Below are 27,871 nucleotides of genomic sequence, written 5' to 3'. Positions count from 1 at the left end.
TCAAGTGTGGAGTAATGTTGAACATACTGTAGTTGGCAGTGGTGGAGGAAGTACACCTTAAATGAGTAAGGACAGATGATAAGACAGACGAAGAAATACAAACCTGGGGCACATTTGTAAATAACTTTCAAGCAGGAGATAGTCAATTATTGAGTGACATAACAGATGCCTCACCCCCCTTAGGAGAATGAGAGGGCACGGTATTCGGGATTAAAGTAACAACTGTAGAAGTATATGTATGATGTTGGAAATTATATGTGTGGCAATGACATGGATAATAGTGATGCATATGTTACGTGATTGTCTGTAGCAATGATCTCTTTTGTTGAATTGTTGGTATATGTTCTTTAAGAGCCGAGATTGGTTAATTGGACACTTTTAAAAAATGCTAATAAAAACAGATTCTATAAAAGAAATTCACCTATAGCAAATGTTTTCTTGGACTGATTCACCCAAAAAACTTTTTCAGATTCTGCAGTAGATGAACTTTCACAGTGCCTCATCACTTTCTTCAGGGTGGGCCATAATTTTGCATTGCACCACTGCTACCTCCTTGGCTTTCCACTCAGTAGTCAACCCCTTCAACTTTCCAAATCATTACTCAGGTCAGTAGTTTACTATCACTACTTTTTGCAGTCATGTGGCTATATCTGTGTGCTGTGTGTCGTTTCCCGACAGCAGAACTCCTGGTTGAGAGCCTACTGGTTACAGCAACTTTATTTATACTGTAGTATGTGTGCAAAGCTGATACACTACGACCCCCTAAGTCCCAATTGTCCCACCTCCCAAATTGATACCCACAACTGTTGGTGACCTTATTTTCTCCCATTAGCTCAATACACAGTCTTACATTTAAAGGGTGGCAACTATCATTTCCAGCCAGTACATAATGGCAACAGTATGTGATACACATGTGGGGTGTCCATGATCTCAAGCCTAGCCATGTAGCAAACCAGGAGCCGATCTAGACCTTAGTTGATAAAATACTTCATCACACCTTATATTGCTGCATGACAAATTATTACTGTAAGATTTTTCCTGATCAGGGAAAGGCCATTTGTCTGTTTTACTTCCAGCCACAAATGTGTCAACATATGGATGGTTAGATGCTGAAGGTGTGGGCCCATACTGTTAGATTTGCTACCTCTATCAATCCCTATATTGTTTTATGCATCAAGTTGTTGTGGACTTTTTCTGTGTTTAGTGGATGTCATTATGTTAGCTTTACAACCAATATTTGTGGACAAAATAATAACAGAATAAAGGGGAAAAATACAATAACACACTTTAGGATAAGTGGGCTCATCACATGCATGTTAAATATTGGAGTTTACATGCATGAGGCATAGTCAGTGCTGACATACATGTATGGTACAAGAACATCAAAAGTAGTCCTAGCAGTAGTGGGAGCACATTCAGATGAGGTATGAGCTGACTTTACAAAGCAAATAACTACAATCGGCATGTTAGTTGACTAAATTGTCCCCACATGTTGTAAGTCATTCCTGCAAAATACTTTCTAGGGCTAGCCTCATTTTTATGGTCTGGCTTGAAATCCCAGCAGTCTCCCGAAAATTATGTGAGAATCACCAAGAGAGGAGCTTTGGCTCTGCCCACACGTTGGGAGCCAGGAGTACATGTTTTGATTGGGGAGAAGTTGCATGCTTCCACAAAAAAGTGCTTGCCCTCCACACAGCTGTGATAATTTTGTTTATATGTCCGGCTGGCAGAGGTTTAACTTTCAGGAGCGCACACATCACATTGTAATGCTATTAAAGTTTCATAATTGTAATGCTATTAAATGCTTAAATAAGTAATTATTTTTGTTGTGTTTTTCTTCGGCAGTAGCATAGATGGGAGGAGAGCGGTCATTAGCCTACATGGATTTTTAGGACTGGCTTGACAGTGCAACAATCATCTGATCTTTCACCTACATTACTATTATTTTACAGTTCTTTGCTTCCACACCAATACATATGCATTCCCGTGCTAGTTATTCCCATGGAACAGTTCTTTGCTTCCACACCAATAGATATCCATTCCCATGCTATCTAGTTGTAATGCTTCATATTACCATACAACATTCTTTTAGACCCAGACCAATTGGTATTGCCCATGCTTGTTACTAATTGCAGTGCCCATCAAAGGATCATTGAACATACCTAACTTTCCATTAAAAACATTCCGAAGCCTCCCCTAATATAGCATAGGATACTCCTTTGTCATTGTTGTAGTCTCCTTTTGACCGGTATGAATGTGTTTCTTGCTTCCTGGACAGCTATGGTGATATCTAGGTAGATTGACAAAGATAGGCCCTAATAGGAGAGCACTTTTTCTACTTGCTAGTCTCAAGATAGTACCACAGCCCCTAGAGTTTAGGAAGTGGGCTATTATATACCAGGCAAAGGTCATGGAAATCCAATGTGGTGCTAGTGATGGACAGGCTCTCTTCAAGACCAAGCTTCAGGAGGGCTGGGAAGTGTAGTCTTTCAAAACTTTCCATCAGCAATTCCTCTACAAATGTACCATTTCTCCTCTGTTGGTGGATCCTGGACACTTTATGATATTTATGTAGTTCCATTGGGCTATAGTCTTGAAGTCACATTTATTTTTGCCATCTATTGCTTGAAGGCTCAACCAATTAATTTATCAGTATTTGTAAAGTGCGGCTACTCACCTGTGAGGGTCTCAAGGTGCTGGGAGGAGGGGCCTCATCCGAAGAGTCACGTCTTGAGATTCTTCCTGAAGATGGTGAGCCGCAGGCTTTGTCTGAGGTGCAGGGGAGGTTGTTCCAGCTCTTGGCTGCAGTTTAGGTGATGGATCGTCCTCCGGCAGTGGTTTTGGGGATGCAAGGTATGGGGGCTAGGGCCATCTGGGCAGAGCAGAGTGATCTGGTTGGGGTGTGGAAGGAGTGTGGAAGGAGACGTGGTGGTTCAGGTAGGCTGGTTCTGCATTGTGTATGGCCTTGTACGTGTGGTTGAGAAGCTTTAAGGTGATTCGCTTCTCGAGGGCGAAGGAGGTCCAGAATGAGTCTGGCGGTGGGGTTCTGGATGAGTTGTAGTTTTTTGATGTCCCTGTTTGAGGTGCTGGCATAGAGGGCGTTAATGTAGTCAAGCTTGCTAGTGACTGTCCTGTGATAGTCTGCTGTGATCCATCTGAAGATCCTCCAAAGTTTGCAGAGTGTTTGCCAGAAGGAGAAGGTGGCAGAGTTTACCTGGTGGGTCATGGATAGGGAGGAGTTGATGATGATTTCTAAGTTGTGGGTGTGCTCAGTCGGTGCAGGGGGGGCGCTGAGGGATGTGGGCCACTAGGAGTCGTCTCAAGCTGATGTGGCGTTTCCGAAGATGATGAGCTAAGTCTTATCGGAGTTGAGCTTGAGTCAGCTTTCTCTCATCCAGGTGACGACGGCTTCTATTCCTGAGTGGAAGTACCTTTTGGCCGTGTCTGTGTCTTCGGTGAGGGAAATGATGAGCTGTGGGTCATCGGCGTATGACAAGATGTTCATACCGTGGCTTCTGAAGATGGCATCAAGAGTGGCCATGTATACGTTGACCAGTGTGGGACTCAGTGAGGATCCTTGGGAGACTCCGCAGAAGGCTTTCTGACTAAAAATTGTGTTTTCACTTCACCACCTCCCAGGGACAGATTGGGGAACCAAAAGAGCCCTTTCAGAAGTGCTCAAACCAGCCCAGCTACTAGTCTCTCTTTTTTCATGCATCAATTCTCTCTTTCCTCTTTATCTTCTCCCTCTGTTATCGCTTTGTATCTACCTTCACCCTTCACCCTTCATTCTTCTCTTTCTCTCTTACAGCCACCTTATTCCTGCTACTATTAACTCTCAGGAACTGGGGAAAGTGATAGAAGCACCAGGAGTGAAGGTGAGCTTTCAAAACTGGCCTCCAGGGTCTTCAGCCCACAGGGGAAATGTTCAGTGGAATAAAAAGCCTGTCTGGTTCTGCCATCTCCCATAATAACAACACCTTCTCGATGGTGTGGAATCTGCACCATATAGCTTATCAGCTGATTTTGCCTCCTTTCTGGAGTACAGCCAGCTTAGACTGCTTCTGATCATGTTTCCCATTTTGCTAATTCAATTCATCAGGTTTGATGTCTTTAATGTTGCTATTTGTTAGTCTTTGATCTGTTTGAGCTTACCTCAAATTTGTGTTGAGAATAGAGTCAGATTGCGGGTACCTTCAAAGTTCTGTGTGGTCCTATGGGATCCTAATTTTCTGTATCATGTACATAAATAAGAGCCATGTCTGATGTACAGTGCTGCTTTTCAGCTAGCACTTGGCCAGTCCCATCAATCATGCATGTAGCGAGGGCTGTTATAAGCAATGCAGGTTGTTGTTTGCTATTTTTAACACTGCTTGTTAGAGGGAGTGGGCTGTCAGCCATTGAAGCAGGGAGCCAGTCCACTTCTGGAAGTAAGAGCCAGGAAGAGCTAAATGATTGTTCCAGTAGGGGATGATTGGTCTCTCCAGCAAGAATGCTGCTGAGCACCGTTAGTGAATGTCCACTACAGGCTGGTTGAGGCAGCTCTCCCTACTGCTGTGGAAGACCTACAGGAGGTCTGGGCACCCCAGCCCCCACACCCAAACCGGTTTTCACCTTGTTATCACAGAGGTGCTCTGGCCCACTCAGTTAGCTGGGGATGTAGTGCACCCCCTTGCTTTTTTTCTCCTGCCACTTAACTGATCAGCTCACACATGACATGGTAGGAGATTCCCCTATGCACAGTCAGTGCCACACCTTTCTTTGTCTATTGGTTCCTGAGTCATTACATGTGTACATAAGGTTCACCCACTGCGGCTCAGGATAGTATCTTTCAGCAGTGATATGTGCAGTCCACAGCCACCTTTAGCAAGTATGAAGGTCACGTCCAGCTCCGCCTCTGTTTCTGTTCAGTAACCTGTGTAACAAACAAATATTGATAGTGCTGCAGATAGTCAGGCTTTCTGCCAGGATTGATTAGCCTAAGACTTGGCTGGCCATCTAGATCATTGGACCTCTGGCGCCTCTTCCACTTCCCCTATTAGATGTAACTTCTGAAAGTAATATTAGAGAGTGACCAATTTCAGAACAAATAAAGTTGAGATAATGCAGCTTTACTATACCTTGACTGAGATGACCGTCTGTGGATTCTGATCATCTGGAGAATGCAAACACTAAGAGACGTACTAGGAAATTAAGTGCCCAATATAGATCACACCTGTGTACAAATACTACACTAGTCTCAGATTAGCCTTGCTCAGCAAAACCATCTGCATAATTATTTAGCCCAGAGTGACTCATAGAATTGTGGCTTGTTGGCATAATGTCTTTAGATGGCACTGCACGGGTGAATTAAAAAGCATTTATGTGTCACTAGTTGAGACAACACCATATAGGTTTGTGTAGATGGATACCTTGGTTACCTGGAGAGGATGGCACCGAAACAAGTTGGTTAAGTTAAGTGAGGGTCCTTGGCAGCCCATTGCTGAATGAGGGCACTTTACAACCCACTGGTGGGTTGGATGCTGAGCAACTGGTCACTGGGCAGTTTGACTTGGCAACCAATATGACAAACAGAGAGAGTAAGCACTAGAGCCCAGTGTAAAGGCCAGGGTTGATAGCTCACTTAATTATAGGCAGTATGCAAGCCAAACACATTCTTATGTTTTTTTATTCAGAATATCATATGGAAACATGCACACAACCAAAACATATATGCTATCTATCCCTAGTGCATTATACCCTAGGGGATAGTTTGTACAAGTAAAGGTTAAGGAACTAGTAGGGGCCACGAGTATTAGGTTTTGTGACTCGCAATTTGTGAGTCTTAGCAACTCGCAATTTGCGAGTCGCAAACCCTGATGTATGACCGTGTCAATGACACTGTTCGTGATTCCAAATGGGGTTGCAAATGACCAACCTCATAAATGTTCATGAGGTAGGTCTCAATTTGCGACCCCATTGGAAATGGCTGCCCTCCTAGGGATGGTGGCCTGCTGGGGACAGCAGACCACCATGCCTGTGACTGCTTTTAAATAAAGCAGTTTTTTTTTAAATGCAGCCCGTTTCCTTTAAAAGAAAACGGGATGCATTTTAAAAACAAAAATTAAATGTTTTCTTTTCCTTTTTTCAGAGCAGGCAAGTGGTCCACTGCCTGCTCTGAAAAAATATCCTCGCTACCATCCACAAAGGGGAAGGGGTCCCATAGGGACCCCTTCCCGTTTGCGAATGGTTAGCACCAATTTGAAATTGGGGTTAACTGTGATTGTTTTGTGACTGTATTCACGCCACAAAACAATCATACCTTGTACTGCGACTCGCAATTAGGAAGCGACTCGCAAACCTATTTTGTAATTCGGTAAATAGATTACTGAATCACAAAACTGGGTTTGTACATACCAACCTGCTTTTTTCCTATTACAAATGGCCCTATTCTGCGAATTGCAACAAGAAAAAAGGTACGTACATCTGGCCCTAGATTCAGAGACGTATTAAGTCATAAGCAAAGTGGGCTCTAGTCCAGGGTCCCAGCCTTTCAGGGGACCCCTGATACAACTCGATCTACTCTGAAGAAAGTCTTGCCCTGATGGCCTATAATAATTCTTGAACAGATTGTTTTAAATACCATTTTCCTTTAGGTTGCTTTTATTGTGAGTGGTCTGTGAGCGCATATTACACATACTTTTCAACAAAATGTTGCTTTCATGTTTCATGCTCCAACAATATAAAAGTTTCTTTTAGGTCAAAACAGGACCTAACATATGAGAAATGGGAGGGTGTAACAGATTATTTGCAATAATATTGGTGAGTCTGCAAGTTAGAGCTATTGGCACTGTAAACTTCTAACCAGACTTTTCTTGCCACATAAATTGAAATTTTAAAGTAAAACAGTTTCACATAACTAACCAGACTTTTCTTGCCATATAAACTGAAAAGTAAAAGTTTCACATTAGCAAGCTGATGGCTGCCATCAGCTCAAAGCAGACACACAAAGGGAAATAAAAGTTCGCTTGCAGTGAAACCTATAGGCAAAAGTACAATTGTACATGGAACTGGCAAAAGTGCAATTACCTATGTAACAGGATCAGTGTCATGCAAAGCGCTAGACTACTGCCTAGCGAGATCGCACTGTGAAATAAAGAGAAAAAGTAGTCCAGAAACCAGACGGAAAACATTGAGCCTTGTATGTTTTCAGTAGTTGGTCAGTGCGCTTTTCACTGGAAAAGGCATGGCGTATGCATGTCTTTCACTAATGAAAGCAAGCAGATTTTAAAAGGCAAGCCCACAAACCAATTAATGTGACTGACGTAACATGTGCATGGTTAGAAGCCCAAAGAGATTACAACAGGGGATGGAGCACTTTGCGCTCACCCCTAAACAGACACCACTATCCTAGAATATTAGATGGAAAAACATTTAGAATTTGGATGTGTGCCTGTACACTGTCAATGACCTGGCCAAAGAGGGCAGGAAAGATCTGAAATTGGATCATATAATCAATCCTGTTCCAAACTGGTGGGCCCCGAAATACCGTGACTAGACGCTGCAGTACTTTATGGAGTATTTTGTGGAATCTATGTAATACCATCTACCTTCGGTAATAAGAGACAAAATATGGAAGAAATTTGTCCACATCACTGACCGTTGAGCATATTGTTGTTATTATACATAGTTTGTCCACTTTTTGGTTATAACTTTAAATATCCTGTGCAATATCGAATGCCAAAAAACGCTAATGGTGTTATTTATAATCGTCACAAAGAATATTTTGGCAGTGTAATTTTACTTAAAAGTGTTCAGGAAAGGTCAGCCAGACTCCCCTCTTAATGCTCCCTCAGCAGGGAATCGACCAACGTGAGCATGTGAATTTATATATTGTAGGCATTTTAGTACAACTCCCTGTCTAAATGAACCTCAGCAGTACTAATATTTATGCACACTAGATGCATGATCTACTTGACGTAATGCTCCAATGTGGATTAAGAGGGTCATTATAAACACAGCGGGATTCCCCGCCGTGTTCATGCTGCCAGTCTAAACATAGACTGCCAGACCCCTTGAGACTCTGCCGGCCATATAAACAACATTCCACCGGGCTGGTGGGCGGAAACAGTGTTTCCGCCAGCTGGTTCAGCGGAATGCTGGGCTAGGACATTGCCGACGGCTCCACATGGAGCCGTCGTCAATGCCGCAGTGTGGCGGGTGCAGAAGCACCTGTCACGCAATGACCTGCGCGGCGGGCTGTGCACTGCGGCTCTGGAGAACCCCTTCTGCCAGCCTTTTCCTGGTGGGGAAAACCACCAGGGAAAGGCTGGAGGAACAGGGGTTCTGTATCCGGAGGGCGGCGCTGCCCTGACAAATGGAGAAATCCGCCATCGCCAGGCTGCCTGTGGCAGTCTTCCCTTGTTGTTTACATGGCGGTCCAGAACGCCATGCCGGTGACGGTAATGTCCGCTGCCGCCGGCATGGCAGTCTGGACTGCTGTGTTCTTAATGAGGCCTTAATACCCTGGCTAATTAGTAATTCTGATAAATAAGGTATCTTCTGTTCTACATTTATACTCATAAACAACAAATTACACAGAATTTTGTATGATGTGGAAAATAGGGTTGTACTGTCTAAACTGAATTTGTTTTTGTGCATCTAGAAATACTTAAAAATGCACCAGAGGGTGAAAACTGTCTTGAAGAAATGTCTAAAGCCCCTATGTCTGGAACTGTTTTGAAGTAACCAATCACAAATGTATGGTGAGATTAGCAAACAAATACTTACAAACAGCTTTTCATCATCTCACTAAAAATCAAAAATCTGTAGAGCAAAATTCACATTCAATAAGGAGAATCATTTTGGGAGAAGGTATTTGGACATTTTTGGATATTTCTGGATACCCTTAAAAAGTAAATAAAATAAAAGCATGCCAACCTATTGGGTTACCATTGGTAAATTTGTATCTAACGAAAAGACAAATGATGTCATGATTGTGATGGATTGTCAACACTGACAGTGCACTGAGACCTGATATTCAGACCTCAGTGCTGGTGCTCTGATCTTAAAACGTATCGAGGGTACAGTGGCCTGATAGTTAGAGTCATCCAAGGAACTGCAGCACTAATTGTTCCACCCTGGGAAGATCAAAAGGAAAAACGTGTCTCCCGGTCGGTGACTGCAGACTGGAAAAGCCATGTGTCACTGCCAATCTGGCTTTGATACTTAAAGGAATGGCAAAGCTAAAATCTCCCTTTTTAATAGGTCTATATCACCCCTATGGCAGGCCTAAAGAGCCCTAAGACAGGGTGGAATGTATTTTAAAAGTGAAACGTGTATTTTACATGTTCTGCCCCCCAAAAAACTGTTGTTTTTACTGTGGTAAGACTTGATGGCCCCATTTGTGACTACAGGGTTAAACGCTGACCCCCTCAGCTGTGCTAGCTCCTGAACATTGGGACTAAAGTTAATACTCCAAGATATAAAACAACTTGTTACATTAAGCCCAATTTAATATTCATTTAAAAAGTATTGTAGGTTGTAGTGTGCAACTTTTACAAAGTTGCCACTTAGTTGCGTCTAGTGTCTTGTGCCCTCAATGGTTGCACATGGGGTTTGACCTGACACAGCTTTCTGCCCTCCTGGAGAGATGTGCAAATGACTGCCAGGATTGAAGACAATAGCACCTTGCATGGGAGAGAGCTAGTACCTCCCCCTTGTAGGAAGCCGCACAGTTGTTGACCCTAAAGGCAAGCTTCAAAGGTGAAGGTGCTTTTGAAGAGCAAATGGGGAACAATTAGGAGAAGGGCTGCCCCATTGTTTAGTTAGACATGCTGGCACTCGGGCAGGCAAGGGAAACCAATTGCTAAACTATTTAATTAGGTGCATGTAGCCCCCTTGGTAGTGTTAATGCTGGTTTTTTAAAAATTGTTTTTAATTACATTTTGCTTAATGCTTCTTCGGTACATAATATCACAGTAATATACATACTTCAAGGTACGGGTCACAGTCCGATTGCATATATCATATACAAGCATATTTAGTACACAGGTAAGGCAAGCTTTTTAATCCTTTATCTGCTTAAACGCCATGCATCTGTATCCATCCTCGCTCTTAATTGCCTTGTTTGTACTTCCCCATGCCTACTTTGAGAAACTTACGTACCTTATTCAAAAGTCAACATGTCTTCAAACTCAAACTAACTTTAAGTGTAATCTTGCGCTAATGGGGTCAGCACTGGAGGAGGGTTTATTGAACAGGGATGGCAGTGTCGTGACAGCTCAGGTGAGCTCTCCACCTCGCTAACTTCCTTTCCCACCAGACCACTCCCTAGTCAAGGCTGTCCGCCCCATTGGTTAGCATCTCAGTGTATCTTGTGGTAGGGTTAGGGCTCTTCCATCCACCTCACCGCCATGCTCCCATTTATCCTCCACTTGGCAGTTAATCACCTTCTGTTACCTGCACCCCGGTATTACGTTGGTCAGTATCTATGACGATATCTGTGTGCACTGCAACCACACTCCCTCCCTGGGCCCCCCGGGTTAACTCCCTCTTCTAGTGTACACGGTTCCCATGCGTCCAGTATCTCCCCCCAAAATGGGAGATTGGGTGTTGACGGATCCCCTCTGCCTCCTCCCGTCTCAAAACCTGCAACTCAGCTCGTGCCCATACTGTCACATCTTGCCTCCAATTCCCCAAAGGAGGGCCCCTAGGCGACTTCCAACACATGGCAATACGACGCCTAACGAGGGCCAAAGCCAGATCCAGGAATCTACTGCCAACCTTACCAGTGGGCAGCTTTGTTCTCAGGCCCAAGAGGCAGAGAGACGGGTCCAATTCCATTCCTACGTCCAGAGCTCTGCCTAGTTCACCTAGCACCACTCTCCAGCACCGTTGTATCACAGGGCAGAGCCATACCATGTGGTCCAAGTCTGCGTCAAGTCTACTGCATTTGGGGCACGTCCTAGGGTCTCCCCCATATATGAGTTGTAACCTATGTGGCGTGAGGTACACTCTATGGACATAATTGTACTGTATGTATCTGAGGCAGGTGTTCCGTGACACCCTTCGGGGATAAGCTAATACTCTCCGCCATTCCGCATCAGTCAAGTCTCTCCCCAACGTTTCCTCCCACTTCTCCCTAAGAGGTTGGGCCCTGTAAAGTTTAGAGACGAAGTGAGTGTCTCCCCTAAGGTCAATAATAGGTGAAGAATCCTGTGTGTTTCTGGCTCCACATTAACTGTAGACCAGTATTCCTGTATTTGATGTGTCAAGGATTGATACAGCAAGAATTGCCCACTTGGCACTCCACTCTCCTCAATCATATTAGCAAAGGTTCGTAACACTCCATCACGGAAGAAGTCGCCCCGTGATTCCACCCCTGCTCCCATCCAGATGTTCAACCGAGCCCCCATAAGTGGGTAAACTATGGTACCTCGCGCCACCACCGTCAGTGGCAACGCAAGAGAGTAAGCTACCTTTGTTCCTGTACGTCGCATAAATTTCCTCCAGCAGGAGAGTGCCACCGTCATTAGGACGTTCCTCACCTGGGGATTTATTCGGTGGCCAAGCATTTGTGCTAGTATTAAATCTCCCGTCATCTTGCCACCAGTCATGGCACCGTCCAGGCGTCCCTCCCCAGCACACCACCTGGAGATCCACTGTAGTTGGCACGACAGGTAATAAAGTTCAAAATCTGGGGCCCCCAGTCCACCCGCGATCGCCGAATGGCAGAGAGTAGATAGAGTGGTTTGTTTGCGCCCCCATCCCAAATAAGTTCCTGCAGCAGTGTGTTCATCTTCTTGAACCAACCCGCAGAGATAACCACCAGGAGGTTGGTGAAGTAACAAAGGAGGCGGAGCAGCATGATCATTTTGGATAGAGACACTCTGGCCATCGTGGATAATTTAAGAGATCGCCAGAACCCCACAGAAGCTCGCAATGAACGGAGCGCCTTACAAAGGTTGCCTTCATGGAGGTCCTTCAAGTCATGGAAAACCTGGATACTCAAGTACTTATAGGTGTGGGGAGCCCACACAATATCCACAGGGCAGGTGGGCGGTTGTTCTTCACCCGCCGTCCACGGAAAGACATATGCCTCTGTTTAGTCGAAGGCCCGAGTCGCCGCCAAAGATTTCCAGTCTCGCTAACGCCCAAGGCAGGCCAGTTACTCCATCCCTTAGGTATATTAGTATGTCATCTGCGTAGAATGAAAGATTATGTTCAGCCAGTCCCCTCAGCACACCCCTACCCTTACCCTCCATACAGAACTGGGCTACCAGTGGCTCAATGGCAAGTGCAAACAATAATGGGGACAGCGGGCATCCCTGCCTAGTGCCCCCATCGGCTTCCCATACAGCAAATCGATCCATCGCACCCATCCTTCACCCAGGCCCATCCTTAGCATCACAGTTCTCAGGTAGTCCCAGCGTATCGAGTCGAAGGCCTTCTCAAAGTCTATTGACAAGAGCACTGCCCCCAGTGGCCTCTCCGCCTGTGGCATGTGTGGAAGCGCAAACAGACGCCTAAGGTTGAGAGAAGTATTACGTGCCGGTATGAACCCATTTTGGTAATCGTGTATTAGGTTGGATATATGCTGGGCTAACCAGTTGGCCAGGATTTTTCTTAGGATCTTAAAGTCGCAGTTTAACATTTAGAGCGGCCGGAAGTCAGTCACCGATACATCCCTGGATTCAAGCTTGGGGAGGGGAACCACCAAAGCCTCCCTCATTGACTCAGGAAGTAAACCCTGCTGGAGCGCTTCCGCATACAATTCAACCAGTAGGGGTGCTAGAATATTCAAGTATTTCTTGTAAAACCCCATAGGAAGTCCGTCGGTGCCTGGCGTCTTAACCGCTGGCAACTATGTGATGGCATGCTTTATTTCCTCTAGTCTTACCGGCCCACCCAATGGTTCCCTGTCCTGTAACGTGAGGGTTCGTAGTGGTAGTGAACGTAAGTAATCACCCAGGGACTCCGGTATAGCCGCCTCCGGCTGCCTGTAAAGAAATGTGTAATTATTCTGGAAGGCCTTGTTTATATCAGCCGGTCTAAACACCCGGATCTCTCTCATGTCCCACACACTCATTATTGGTGCACCCTCTTCTCTGAGCCTCACCAACCACGCCAGCATCTTGCCCGATCTACCCTCCTCTGCCTGTATAGACGTCAAGTACCTCTGCATGTTATGGCAGTGTAACTGTTCCTCAATCTGAGCATGTGACTTCCTAACGTCAACCAGTCTGTGTCGTGCTGCCAGATCAGTACCCCCGTCTCTTTCCTTGTCATGGATGATCTTTTCTAACGGGGTAAGTTCTTGCTCCAGAGTACGCGTAACCCCAACTTTCTGCCCCATACAGTGCCCCCTGGTTGCGACCTTAAGCCTTTCCCATTCTACATGCCTAGCTGTAGTGGACCCCTTGTCAATATTGATGTGGTCCGTGAGGTAAGTGCAAAGCTCCTCCCCACAGGCCAAGTCTTCCAGTGCAGCCGGTCCCAGCCTCCACATTGGTATAGGAGGCCTGGTTTCCGCACTTCTCCATGTAAGGAGCAGCGGATTGTGGTCAGAGAGGGTACGCCCCAAATATACAGAGTGTGTAATTCCAAGAGCTATGGCTGCCTTACACACCACCCTGTCTATTCTGGTATGAACCTGAGAGGCCTGAATAGTGCGAGTAGTCTTTTTCCCAGGGGTGCTAATTCCGCCATACGTCTTTTAGTCCCCAGCATTGCATCCAGTCCAGTAAGCCTTTGGCTATCTTGTTCGATAGTGCATCTGCGAGTGGAGGAGTGGAACAGTCCAGCTCGGTGTCCAACACACCGTAAAAGTCCCCTCCAAACATTAGTTCTCCCCCCTGCTGTCTAGTAAGGTGGGTCAAGAGACGCTGCATAAAAGGAAGCTGGTCTTGGTTAGGGGCATATATACTGCTCAGCACCACCGGCGTCCCATGCAGCCTGCCCTCCACTATCACAAATCTACCCTCCTGATCTACATCGGTGGTTATGACTTCAAATGGGACCCCTGCTCTGATCCACACCAGCGCCCCTCGTGCAAATGCAGAATACGTGGTCGCAAATACTTGCCCTCTCCATCTGCGCCTAAGCTTAGCCTCTCCGGAGGTAAGGAGGGTCTCCTGCAAGAGTGCTACATGTACTCCCCTTCTTTTCAAGTATGACAGGATTCTGTGCCGTTTGATCAGCGACCCCATCCCCGTATGTTCCAAGTTAGAAAATTATATTCTGCCATATCATAGTATCTACGTCAGAGTGGATTACCCACCCTTCCCATGGCCTCCATCCCCAGTCCCTGCCCCCCACCTCCGTCGCCTTCAATATCCTTTTCGAATAAGCGAACCGCAACCCCTTGCAGGGAACCAAAACATACAACTGCAAACCCCAACTCCCCCTCCCCAGGACACCTCTCAAACAGTAGGTCGCCAAATGAACAGTGCAATGGCACAACTGAAACAGGAAGTCAGTCGGTGTTCTCGCCATTCTCCGCTCCATGGCCGAGAAACCACTAAAAGGGGGGCTCCAAAGCCATCAGGGCCTCGTACTCAAGTCATCATCCTCACCTCAGGGCCAGTGCCTTAAAGTCTGTTTCAACACAGTTCATCTGTGGTTTGAGGGGTCACCCTAGGGACCCCATCCGAGCAGCGGGAGCCCGCCTCAGAGGAAACAGATGCACGGTCTTAGTCCCCTTCTCTAGCCTCCGCTTGAGAGTTCACTCCACTCAAGGACACCACTGCCTCCAATGCCGCTTTCTTTGAGGATTCCTTCTGGGCCAGAGTCGGTTCCATGTGCAATCTGTACTTGCTTCGCTGTCTTCTTTGGCATCTGTGACCCCGGTCACACGGTCCGTTGTGGAGCAGCAGCTCCCTCCGGTCCCACGTGCCTCTAGCCACTCCCAGGTCTCGTCCGGAGTCTGGAAGAATACAGGGGGTCATTATAACATTGGCGGTAAAAGGCGCTAACCGCCGTGCATAAGACCGCCAATACACCGCCGCAGCCGCGGAATTCTGCCACAGCTATTATGACCCACATCTCGGAATCCGCCGAAATTCAGACACCCACACAACACCGCCACACCAACGGTCAGTGATAAACTGGCAAAAACAAAACCTCCACCTCCACGCCAACAGAAACACGCCCATGCTATTACGACCCACGAATCCACGCGGCGGTCTTTCAACCGCGGTATTCCATTGGCGGTACACACCGCCGCGCTCAAAATACACACACATCTCCAAAACACCGCCACATTGGACAATTCCAAATACACACACCTGAGACACATACAAACACCACTCCCACACACCCAACACAATATAAAACATACACCCACATCACCCACAAACCCCTACAACCACAATTCACGGACGAAGGCCAGAGAGACTGCACAGCCAAGACAACACCACCATACAGAGGCACACAAAACCATCACCCAACCCACATCCACGCACAAAACACCACACACCACTACACATCACCACACACATCAACACTCACACCGCCCCACAGATCACACACACCACCCCATGTCACGCCAAAGACACCCCCGCTTCTCTGAGGAGGAGCTCCGGGTCATGGTGGAGGAAATCATCCGGGTAGAGCCACAGCTATTTGGCTCACAGGTACAGCACACATCAATAGCCAGGAAGATGGAGCTATGGTGAAGAATCGTGGACAGGGTCAACGCAGTGGGACAGCACCCAAGAAATAGAGAGGACATCAGGAAGAGGTGGAACGACCTACGGGGGAAGGTGCGTTCAACGGTCTCCAGGCACAACATTACGGTTCAGCGGACTGGCGGTGGACCCCCACCTCCTCCCCCACAACTAACAACATGGGAGGAGCAAGTCTTGACCATCATGCATCCTGAGGGCCTCGCAGGAGTCGTGGAGGATGGGACACTGGTAAGTCAAATCTTAACTATCAGATCCCCCACACTACCGGCATGCTATAACACCCCCCCACCCTCACCCCCTCCCCTATCACCCCAAATCCTCACTAATGTACTAATAACACAAACCACACATCCCAACACCAAGCCCTGCATGACAGAACTAAGCATGGACACCCAGCACTAAAGCATGCCCACTGCACACACCCATACAACCCCCTAAACCACCATCAAACAAGCTCCCACACAGGAATGCTTGCACTGGGGTACACGCTCACCCACCCATTGCACACCATTACACACACACATGCAATAATCATGCTCTTATGCCCCTGCAGGAACCCGAAGGACCGTCACCACACCAGAGGGTCCAGACAACACCACTCTACCCCCAGAAGAGGCCCACAGTTACGATAGCAGCTCTGCCCTACTGGATCCTGATGACCAGCCCGGACCATCGTGGGCCTCGGGACAGTCGGTTCCCCTTGCACAGGCACAGCCCAACACCGACCTTCCACCCTCTGGTAACACCAGCACAGCACCCACACAGCGGGCCCAAACCTCCCTACCCAGGACAGGTCAATCAGCGGTGTGTCCACCACTACAGGGAACCCAGGATAACCCACCACCCCAACAACAACAGGGACCTGGGGGCAGTGGTAGTGGGCACACGATCCAGGGGACAGAGGCACAGGAACACAGGGGAACTGGGAGGGCTGCTGTGCGACAGGGGGCGGACAGGTCAAGGGAACCCACTCTCCACGAGGCCCTATCCTCCATCATGGGAGCATACCACCACTCCCAGGAGACGATGGCGACGGTCCTGGACAAGTTGCAGGAGACCCTGTGCCTGCAGGAGGAACAGTAATTGGGGTTCAGGGAGGAACTCAGGACCATCAGCTCCGCCTTGGGCACCATCGTAGGGGTGCTGAAGGACATACAGCAGACCTTGAGGGACACCGTGGCACTCCAAGGGGCCCCTGACACTAGCCAGGACGATGAACTGCCCACCACCTCCGCCGGCGCTAGTGGACAGGACGCCCCGCCACAGGACCACCACACCAGCACCCCACCCCCTGCAGACGGACAACCACCACTCAAGCGGTCCCCGAGATCCAGGAATAGGACAGAGCAAGATGGCAAGACCCCCCGCCAGGAAATGAGACCACCCTGTTTGTCCTCCCACTGTCCCGCCTTGTTACCCTGTCCATACTTAAACTGCCCCAGCTCCACTTCCTATGCCCAGATGGGCAGTGCACTTGTGAGACTAATAGACATTCCTCCACCATCACCCCTCACCATTTTACCACCCCCTCCAATAATTAGCACTTCAATAAACACCCTTGAAACACAAAACCATCTGGAGTCAGTCTGTGATTTAGTAAATATGTATTATCAATGACAGTGTCATAATGCGTTTCCTATTGTAAAGCTAACATACCTATGTCACACATCACAAGTCCTTGAAGGATGCAAGCAGATGACACGTTGGTAACCACACCTGTGAAACAGTAATCGAAAGGTACAACTCAGTTACCAAATAGTGGTTGAAATCGACAGACAGGATAGAGGTAGACCTGTGAAAGTTAATGTAATGTTAAACATGAAAATGTTTTCACCTGTGTGTCACTGGAAAAATTGCTGTATGACTGACTCCCTGTTGTCGTTGTCTTCTTCCTCAGCTTCCTCCTCATCACTGTCCACAGGCTCCACAGCTGCTACAACACCGAAATCTGGATCATCCTCCTGCAGAAAAGGCACCTGGCGTCGCAAAGCCAAATTATGAAGCATGGAGCAGGCGATGATGATCTGGCACACCTTCTTGGGTGAGTAGAATAGGGATCCACCTGTCATAGGGAGGCACCTGAACCTGGCCTTCAGGAGGCCGAAGGTGCGTTCGATCACCCTCCTAGTCCGCCCATGGGCCTCATTGTACCGTTCCTCTGCCCTGGTCCTGGGATTCCTCACTGGGGTCAATAGCCAGGAAAGGTTGGGGTAACCAGAGTCCCCCAATAGCCATACACGGTGCCTCTGGAGTTGACCCATCATATCAGGGATGCTGCTATTCCGCAGGATGTAGGCGTCATGCACAGAGCCAGGGAACATAGCATTTACCTGCGAGATGTACTGGTCTGCCAAACAGACAATCTGAACATTCATAGAATGATAACTCTTCCTGTTCCTGTACACCTGTTCGCTCCTGTGGGGGGGGACCAGAGCTACATGGGTCCCATCAATGGCACCTATGACGTTGGGGATATGTCCAAGGGCATAGAAGTCACCTTTAACTGTAGGCAAATCTGCCACCTCAGGGAAAATGATGTATCTCCTTACGTGTTTCAGCAGGGCAGACAACACTCTGGACAGCATGTTGGAAAACATAGGCTGGGACATCCCTGATGCCATGGCCACTGTTGTCTGAAAAGACCCACTTGCAAGGAAATGGAGCACTGACAGCACCTGCACATCAGGGGGGATTCCAGTCGGATAGCGGATTGGTGACATCAGGTCTGGCTCCAACTGGGTACATGGTTCCTGGATTGTGGCACGGTCAAACCGGTAGGTGACGATGACATGTCGCTCTTCCATTGTCAACAGGTCCACCAGCGGTCGGTACACCGGAGGATTTCGCCATGTTCTCACATGTCCCAGCTGACGGTGCCTACGAAGGACAACAGTGACAATCAGTCATTATTCCTCCAGGTATGTACTCACAGATACACACAAGACTACACCACTCACAAATCCCTTCCTGTATGTGTGTTGAGTGTAGGCCTAGCTATGTGTGACGCAGGGGTAAATCAAGCCATGTGGGCCCCTGAAATGGCGGCTGCCTACCTCTAAACTGGGACAATGGGATCGTGGGGTAACTGCGCTGGCGTTGCACACCGTCGCGGTAGGCGGTCGTAGACCGCGGCACAATGCTGCATTGGTTAACATTGGACCCTATGGGTCCCAGGAGCCAATGAGCAGGTGCGCCGGCGGTGATGATGCGCACCGCCGCGGACGTGACCGCCATTTTCTATCTGTTCAATCGCTAGATACCTGACCTTCGACAGTAGAGGACCTACACTGCAAGTGCTGCTGTGACCTCGGTCTGGAAGCGACGATGGCTGCTGCGTCTGGGGAAAGGGCCCCTGCCTTCACTGCACAGGAGTTGGAGAAACTGGTAGACGGGGTCCTCCCCCAGTACACGCTACTCTACGGTCCTCCAGACCAACAGGTTAGTACACAGGGAGCACTTTGTATGGGCTAGGCCTGGGTGAAGAGGGCTGGTTGGATGAGGGAAGGGGGCAGAGTTCATAGAACATTAATGAATGGGAATGAATGGGCCACATGGCCAGAGTAGGGAGGGGGCCACTCACATCGACGGTGCAGTTGGTAATGACTGTTCCTCTTTCTTTGTGCACGTCATGTAGGTCAGCGCCCACCAGAAGAGGGACATTTGGCGTACCATCGCCAAGGAGGTCCGGACCCTGGGGGCCCACCAGAGACGGGGAACCCACTGCCGGAAAAGATGGGAGGACATTCGCCGCTGCAGCAAGAAGACGGCGGAGGCTCAGCTGGGGATGGCCTCCCAACATGGGAGGGGTGCCCGTCGCACCATGACCCCCCTGATGTTCCGGATCCTGCTGGTGGCCTACCAGGAGTTGGAGGGGCGCTTGAGGGCATCACAGCAGACACAAGTGGGTGTGTACTCTCTCATTCTGCAGACTGTGTGCGCAGTGGAGGGGTCTGGGTGGGGGAGGAGGCCTGTGGGTGTACCTAGGCTAGGGCGAGTTCCGTAGGCTAGGCCCCTCCGTAATGCAGGCCATGTGGCACTCTACCCCACCTCAGCAGAGTGCCAAGTACAGGTATAGTTGCCCCTGTGGCATTCATGTGTGCAGATGTCCACCATAGCCATGTAGGCCATATCCCAGAGATTGCATGTGCAGCGGGCAGGAGCACGGCGTAATGCAGGGGGCTGCTGTGTCTGTCTTGTCCGCCAACGGTATCAGTATGCCATGCACTAAAACTCTCTTTCTTCTGTCTCCCCCCCTTTTTCTGCTCTCCCTGTCCTTTTGTACATCAGCATCATCAGGCGGAGGTACAGTGGTACCGGAGCACGAGGGAGCTGCATCCCACATGGCCATGGAGGGCCACACCACGGACTCAGAATGCACCAGTGGGACGGAGGGCGAGGGGAGCTTCACGTCGGCCACCGGATCACCAAGCAGCGACACGGACTTGTTCGCCGATGGGGGCTCCCTTGTGGTGGTGGCACCATCTGTGCGCCCCACTTCTACAGGTACAGCCGCCACCTCCCCTACCAGCACCGCCCCCCCAGCAGCCCCTCAGCGTTCGCCCCGTGCCCGCTCACCCAGGAGGGTGGGCATCACCTTCGCCCCAGGCACCTCAGCCCCTGCCCCTGTCACCCCAGCTGCCCTCAGTGAGGAGGCCATTGACCTCCTCAGGTCACTCACTGTTGGGCAGTCTACCATTGTGAATGCCATCCAGGGTGTAGAACGAGAGTTGCAACACAGTAATGCATTCCTGGATGGCATTCATTCTGGTCAGGCTGTCCTTCAGAGAACCCTGCAATCTCTGGCCTCAGCACTGATGGCAGCCATTGTCCCTGTGTCCAGCCTCCCCCCTCCAACCTCCTCCACCCAGACCCAATCTCCTGCACCCCAGCCCATCTCAGGCACACCTACAGACCTGCATGCACACAAGTCAGCACACACAAGTAGCTCAAGCAAACATAAGCACCACACAACCCACAGGCACTCATGCAAGCCTCACCCACGTACTGACACAGCAACATCCACTGCCTCCACTGTGTCCCCCTCCTCCTCTTCTCCCTCCTCCCTCTCAGTCTCGTCTACACACACACCTGCATGCACCACATCTACAGGCACCATGAATTGCACAAGGAGACCCAGCACCACGAGCCGCTCACCTGCACTCACCACCTCTACTGCCATTTACACGTCCCCTGTGTCCTCTCCCAGTGTGTCTGTTACGCCCCCTCCCAAAGTACACAAATGCGGGCACCCACACACCCAACATCCATCCACCTCACGACAGCCTCCAGTACCTGCACCTGCACCCAAAACACCTAAAGTGACACCTCCGACAACCACCTCCTCTTCCTCCACTCCCAGACCCCCTCCAACTACCCATCCCAGTGTTCGTCAGAAACTGTCCCTCTGTAAAGTTGACCTTTTTGCTCCCACCCCCCCTCCAATTCATCAGTCCCGTCGTAGCGCCTCAGCCAAAAAGCCTCCAAAACCAGTGGTGCCTGTTCAAGGTTTGTGGAGTGCACCGGCCACCAGGGCAGGCAGTGTGATCCGGAGCCAAGGCACTGGCAGCCCACCCCCTGTAAAGGCTCTAAAATTGGAGATTGGACGACGGGACCGTGTGAAGACTCCTGGTGGGAAAACAACTCACATGGGTTCCAAGGGGATTGGAGAGTCAGCTGTGACTCCATCAAAGGTGGGGAAGAGCCAGAGGAAGTCTGCCCAGCCTGTTGTGAGTGTCACGGCGGAGAAGGGTGCCATCATTCCCGGCGGTTGAGACCCAACCGCCAGCACCGTCGTCACTGGTCAAGAGGCCACCGCCAGAGTCATTGCCCAGGAGGGCCCAAGTATTGCAACTGGTCAGGAGACCACCGCCGGAGTCACAGCCCAGGAGGGCCCAAGTATCGTCACTGGTCAGGAGACCACCGCCGGAGTCACAGCCCAGGAGGGCCCAAGTATCGTCACTGGTCAGGAGACCAACACCGGAGTCACAGCCCAGGAGGGCCCAAGTATCGTCACTGGTCAGGAGACCACTGCCACCGCCGGAGTCAGTGCCCAGGAGGGCGACGGCTGCCACAGCCCAGGTGGGCTATGATGGAACGTCATGCCACACACCAATGCCCAGTGTAGGGAACGGCATGCCACACACCAATGCCCAGTGTAAGGAACGTCATGCCACACACCAATGTCCGTACCAGAACCGCCATGGCAAAGCACCGCTGAACAGGGCAAAGACCGCCATGGCAAAGCACCGCTGAACAGTCCAAAGACCGCCATGGCAAAGCACCGCTGAACAGGACAAAGACTGCCATGGCAAAGCACCGCTGAACAGGGCAAAGACTGCCATGGTGAAGACCGCTGAACAGTCCAAAGACCGCCATGGCAAAGCACCGCTGAACAGGGCAAAGACCGCCATGGCAAAGCACCGCTGAACAGTCCAAAGACCGCCATGGCAAAGCACCGCTGAACAGGGCAAAGACTGCCATGGTGAAGACCGCTGAACAGGGCAAAGACCGCCATGACAAAGCACTGCTTAACAGGGCAAAGACCGCCATGGTGAAGACCGCTGAACAGTCCAAAGACCGCCATGGCAAAGCACCGCTGAACAGGGCATGCACCGGGTAGGAATGAATAGACCGCCACATCAGGCATCCTTATCCCATGTGCAGCTGGGACAGTGACAGGACAGGAACTTTCACGGGGAGACTCATCCAGTCTGGGCACAGTCCCCCCCAGAACCAGTGGAGAATGTTATCGACTTGTGAGACTGTGGCTTTGCACTCCCCAGGATGGCACAGTGGGCAAGCCACCCACTGTAGAGACTTGTGAGACTGTGGCTTTGCACTCCCCAGGATGGCACAGTGGGCAAACCACCCACTGTAGAGACTTGTGAGACTGTGGCTTTGCACTCCCCAGGATGGCACAGTGGGCAACCCACCCACTGTAGAGACTTGTGAGACTGTGGCTTTTGCACTCCCCAGGATACCTCAATGGGCATGGAGCCCCGTCGTGGGTCTGGCTTTGCAGTAATCCGGCTGAGGTGCCCCCCCTTCTCTTCCCCCTGAGGTGCCTGTAGTATTTCTATCTGATGCCCCGGCAGTGTTCTCTCCGATTGTGGTCAGGTATCTTTTGTGGGCCTCGCCCATGCATTTTTGGACTGTTGGTGCACGGACATTGTTATGTACATATCTGCACTACTTCTCGTAATGTATATATTTCTGACTGAATTTCGCATATATCTGTATATTTTTGTAAGACATGTATATTGCTACATTACAATGTTTGAACGGATTTCGCTTTGTCTTTTCATTCTTCCGGGGAGATTGTGGGTTGTTACTGTGATTTTTGTGGATGCATTGGTGTGTATGTTGTATTATGCGAGGTTGGGGGTGGGGGTGTTTGGTGGGTGTCCCCCTAACTTTTGCCTCCCCCATGTCGTAGGTGCAGTACTCACCGTTGTCTTCGGCGCCTACGTAGATGATGGTCATAGAGAAGCAGAAAGACAAGGGCAGGCAGTATTTGGAGTTCCGGGTCCATGGAGTCCTCGTTCCTCGTGGGATGTGTTGAGGTGAGCGTTTTCCCATTGCAGAAACTGTTTCCGCCGTGTTTTTATCCACAGTGAATCTGCCCCGGAAAAGGTGGCGGATTGGCGGGTTGTGATACTATGGGCGGTACATTGTCTTCCGCCTGTCTGTTGGCGGTGACCGCCGCGCTGCTTGTCTGTACCGCCGTGGCGGGCGGTGGGTTAAAGTGGCTGTCTTTGTTGGCAGTTTCCGCCAGGGTCATAATTCCATTTTTATATCCGCCGCACTGTTTGGGGTATTACCGCAGCTTTAACAACGTCCGCCAGGGTTGTAATGACCCCCACAGTCTGGTCCTTGGAGATCAACCTCAATCTGGCCGGGAACAAAAGGGAGTACTTAATCCCTTCCTTCCTTAGGGCCCTTTTCACTGCCATAAATGAGGCCCTCTTGTTCTGCACCTCAATTGTGAAGTCCGGGAACAGCGTCACCACTCCGTTTGCCACCTTGAAAGGTCCAGTCTCTCTGGCTCTCTGCAGGAGCACGTCCCTATCTTTATAGTGCAGTAATTTAGCCACAACCACTCGGTGTGGACTCCCCGGTGCCAGTGGTCTCGAGGGCACCCGGTGCGCCTGCTCCAGCGTGAAGAAAGGAGTAAGTTGCTCCGAGACCGCGTCTGTACGCAGCCACCCCTACAGAAAGGACACCATGTCTGTGCCCTCCACACGTTCCGGAAGACCAACAATTCTTACGTTATTTCTGCTGCTCCAGGCCTCGGCTTCCTTCATTCTGCGCTCCAGGCGTTGGACCCGGTCTGCCAGCTGCAGTACCGTCTGTGAGTTCCTCCTGCTTTGGTGAAAGTTCTGCCAGCGCGGTCTCCGTCTCTTGGACCCTATCTACCAGTTTTTGGTGGTCTGTTCTCAATAGGCCCACCACCGTTGCCACTTGGCCAATGTCATGCTAGAGCTTCGTTTTGGTTTTGCCCCAAGAATCCTATCTAGGGTGGCCTGCACCTAGGGCTGTACAGTACCCTCCATGGTCTCTTGATTTTGTTCACCTGCATATTTGCGGGCTTGTGCCTTGCCCTTACTCCTTCTGGAGTTCCTTCTGGAGTTCATCTGAATCTCGGGGGGGCGCTTAACAAAAATTCACTCGGCCTGGTTCCACGTCACTCCAAAAATCCAACACTACCACTAGCAGTTCATTTGCAGGACTCCCCACTTTGAACTACCTTCGTTGTTTTCAATAGGCCACCATGTAGGCCTGCAGGATCATGTGTTGGCCACTCAGGAGTTGACCACTCAGAAGTTGACCATTCGTGCCCAGGCCAGTTTCCACTGCAAGGAATCAGCTGCCTCTCGCAATCTCCTAGTGCTTCGTCGCAGGGCCCGTCCTAGGGGCAGCAGATCACCCAGTGCAAGCCCCACTCCAGGGGATTCTCTCCTCATCCTCTTCCGCCAGCCGTTCACTCCCCTTCCCTCTGTCGGGCCGCACGGCCAGTCCGCGACTCCTCCGGCACTCGCCAATCCCCACAGCGAAAGGCGTTTAACAAGGAGAATGGGGGGGGAGGAGGCCACAACACCTCCGGAGGATCCCTCTCTGTTCCGACGGGGCCGATCGTCACACGTTGTCGCCTCCAGCCCCGGGCCCCTGCGGCCTGATCGCCGCGCCAGCTCCTCCGGTCACGCGCTGCCCTCCAGGGCCACGCGTTATCCCTCGGCTGGCTTCCCCTCACGCGAGGCTGCCAACTCTGTTCCTTCCACGCTCTCTGCTCAGAGCATCCCAGAGGTCAGCAGACTGTCCCGGGCGGCGCCATGTTGTGTCATGGTAACCTCCCCCTGTCGCTCAGGTCTGGGCTCCAGCCTCAGGAGGAAACGATTCGATGAGGATTAATATTAGGCCCGGACGGAGCTGCGGTGTCAAGCGTCCGCCATCTTGGCCAGGCTAGCTACGCTAGCTAGCCATGCCCCCTTAATGCTGATTTTATTAATGAAATTATTAATGAATATTCATGTATTCTGAATGTTGAATTTGCAGAGAAAATTAAGTAATATAGAGAAAATAATGAATGCATTTGAAAGTGTAACCACGTGAGTGGCCGTCAATGTGTACTTATTAATGGCTTATTAATATGAAATGTTGATTAATATAGTATTACGTCATATTCAGGGCTATGTATTATGTATTAGCTTTATTAATTGTAGGTTTTAACTTAGCGGAGGTCTTGGTCTAGTTCCATGGCCTCATGTCAAACTGCATTTCTTAGGCGTTTAATAAAATGTCTACTTAGAGAATTAAACTTTGATTTTCCACTGTATTGTCCATGTGCTTGTAGCTAAAAGTCTTTCTCATGAGAACTGCTTGCTAGGAGATGACGTACTTGCTAATGCAACATTGTTAAGGTAATGTATGTGAGACTGACTTTCTCAGGAGAATACAATGGAGACTCTGACTGTAGTATAAGCTGCAACAATATTGTTACCTGACGAGCCGGATGATGAGAACAGTACGAAAGGAGCCAATCATCGACATGTGAACCATGTATTAGTAAAGATTGTAAACTTGAAGTTATAGTTTTATTGGACAAAGTATGAACATACGATCCCTTGACCAATAGGGACTTGGGAAGTAGTTTTAGAAAATCTAACTTAGTCGGACTGCACAGAGAGGAGACAGCCTATTTTTGCCAGTTTTCCATCTTGAGAAGAGACGTAGTTAACTTTATTGCTTAAAAGACTTTGCAGTTTCTGAACTTTGACGCTGAATCCTGAGGTACTTTCGGGTTTGCGGCTGCCAGAAGTGCGGTACGTGGTTTGGGCCTGCATCAGAGGGACGATTAGCGGCAGGAAACAGGACACAGGACACAGGAGCATCACCGCGCAGAGGCTTCCGGCTCGCTTCAGGACGACGACGTCGGTGGACGCAGGTGCCGGGTGGCTCGCGTCTTGGATTCGCCGCGGAGGGTGAGCCGCGAACGTACCACCGCTGCTGCTGTATTTACCCCCGGTGTACCCCCGGCTGTATTTCGGCTTTCGGCTGAGGCTGAGGGTGAGGGCTCCTTTCCAGCGTCATTGTCTTGGCGCGGATTGGGGTGCTAGGAGCCAGGAGGAGTCAGAGAGGAGCCAGAAAGGAGCTACAAGGAGCCACAAGGAGCCACAAGGAGCCTGAGGGAGTCTTCTGCCTCCCCTGCGGACCCCCTGTGGTCCCCCTGCAGACGCAGACGCAGACCGGACCAGGTGAGCAGACCAGGAGAGACTGGGAGAGACCGGGTGAGACCGGGTGAGCAGCTGGTCTGGCTGTTTTTGGGGGGGCGGTCTATGTTCAGATCCTGTCGTATGGGACACTTCTTGGCCACTTGATCCCCCCTCCGTCTTTACTCTCGGCTCCGGCCCCCCGGTCCCAGCCTCGGTGCTGGTGCTTAGTCGCGTCGTCTCACGCAGCCCCACCCAGCCTCGGCTCTAGCCCTACCTTTAGCCTTGGCCTTGGACCTGGCGTTGTTGTTGGTGGATGTTGTTGGTGGTCCGGCTGGTGGTCTATCCTAAAGACTAAGTAAGGAAGGAAGCTAGTAAGGAACTAAGGAGCCAAGTGGGGGGGGAGCGAACGGTGAACGGAGAAGCCCTCGAAGATGGTTGGGACAAGAGGAAAAACAAAGAAGGCCAGGGAGGCCAACGAGGCGCTCGTTCACCCAGTGAAATTCCCAAAATCAGAGCAGGAATTCAACAGTTCAAAAGGTCTGGGGTTTGACCAGGACCAGGACCAGGACCCCGGAATCATCCAGTTACCCCAGGGGGGGTTCATAAATCTAGGAGAGGACACAGCAGAGGGTGTCCAAATCGGGATTCCTGGCGACGAAAGCAAACGCGAGCCAGGAGAAGTGTTGGGTGGGACACCAGAAGCGGTGTCAGTGCCTCGGCTGCCAGCCCATATTGACTCCGATGACATTGGGTGTGCATTACTGTACGCAGGAGAAACTGCAGGAGAAACTGTGGGGGGCCTTGCAAGTCCTCTGTGTAGGAGACAACAGTATACACCGATGTACCCGGGCCCGGGTGGAATCATGGGAGTAAGGAAAACTAGATTAAAAATAAACACTATTACTAACTACTATAACCAAGTGAACTTAAACCCCGAACAGCTGCAAATGCAAAGTTCCAAAGCCAGTGACCTCCCATTACAGCCATCGGGGGAAAAGGGTGGCAGCAATGTGGGGGGGGGGTGAACTGGAGCTATCAGAGACCGGGCTCCAGGACACTCGCCTATTCCAGCAGCAACTGGCTGGCTTATCTCGACTATCCTGTCCAATGAATAACCCCCTTGGGGATGGCGAAGTGGAGTCAAATAACTTCCCAAAGTGGGGCAATTTTTCGGGAGAGCAAAGAAAAAGCAACAAATCACTTTATCCTGAACCCCAAATGGGACTATCAAACTCCGGGAATCTCTCATTAACATTTCCTCCACGATGTGCCCAAGCAGAATTTATAGCACTCCAGAATACAATGGGTCCGGAAATAGATCAATTACCATCCAAACAGACCCATAAACTATCAGCGCCACAGCCTCACTGCGAAAGCCAAATTGTAAAAACTAATTTAACTAACTTAATGCTGGGCAGACTCAATAGTAGTTCCTTCAGTCTGGAGCTGTCCTCGCCTGACAACTCCGTTATTGGCAATATAGACCCCCAACTA

The sequence above is a fragment of the Pleurodeles waltl genome, chromosome 2_1 (assembly GCF_031143425.1).
Source record: "Pleurodeles waltl isolate 20211129_DDA chromosome 2_1, aPleWal1.hap1.20221129, whole genome shotgun sequence".
NCBI lineage: Eukaryota > Metazoa > Chordata > Amphibia > Caudata > Salamandridae > Pleurodeles > Pleurodeles waltl.
This window is presented reverse-complemented; position numbering follows the sequence as displayed.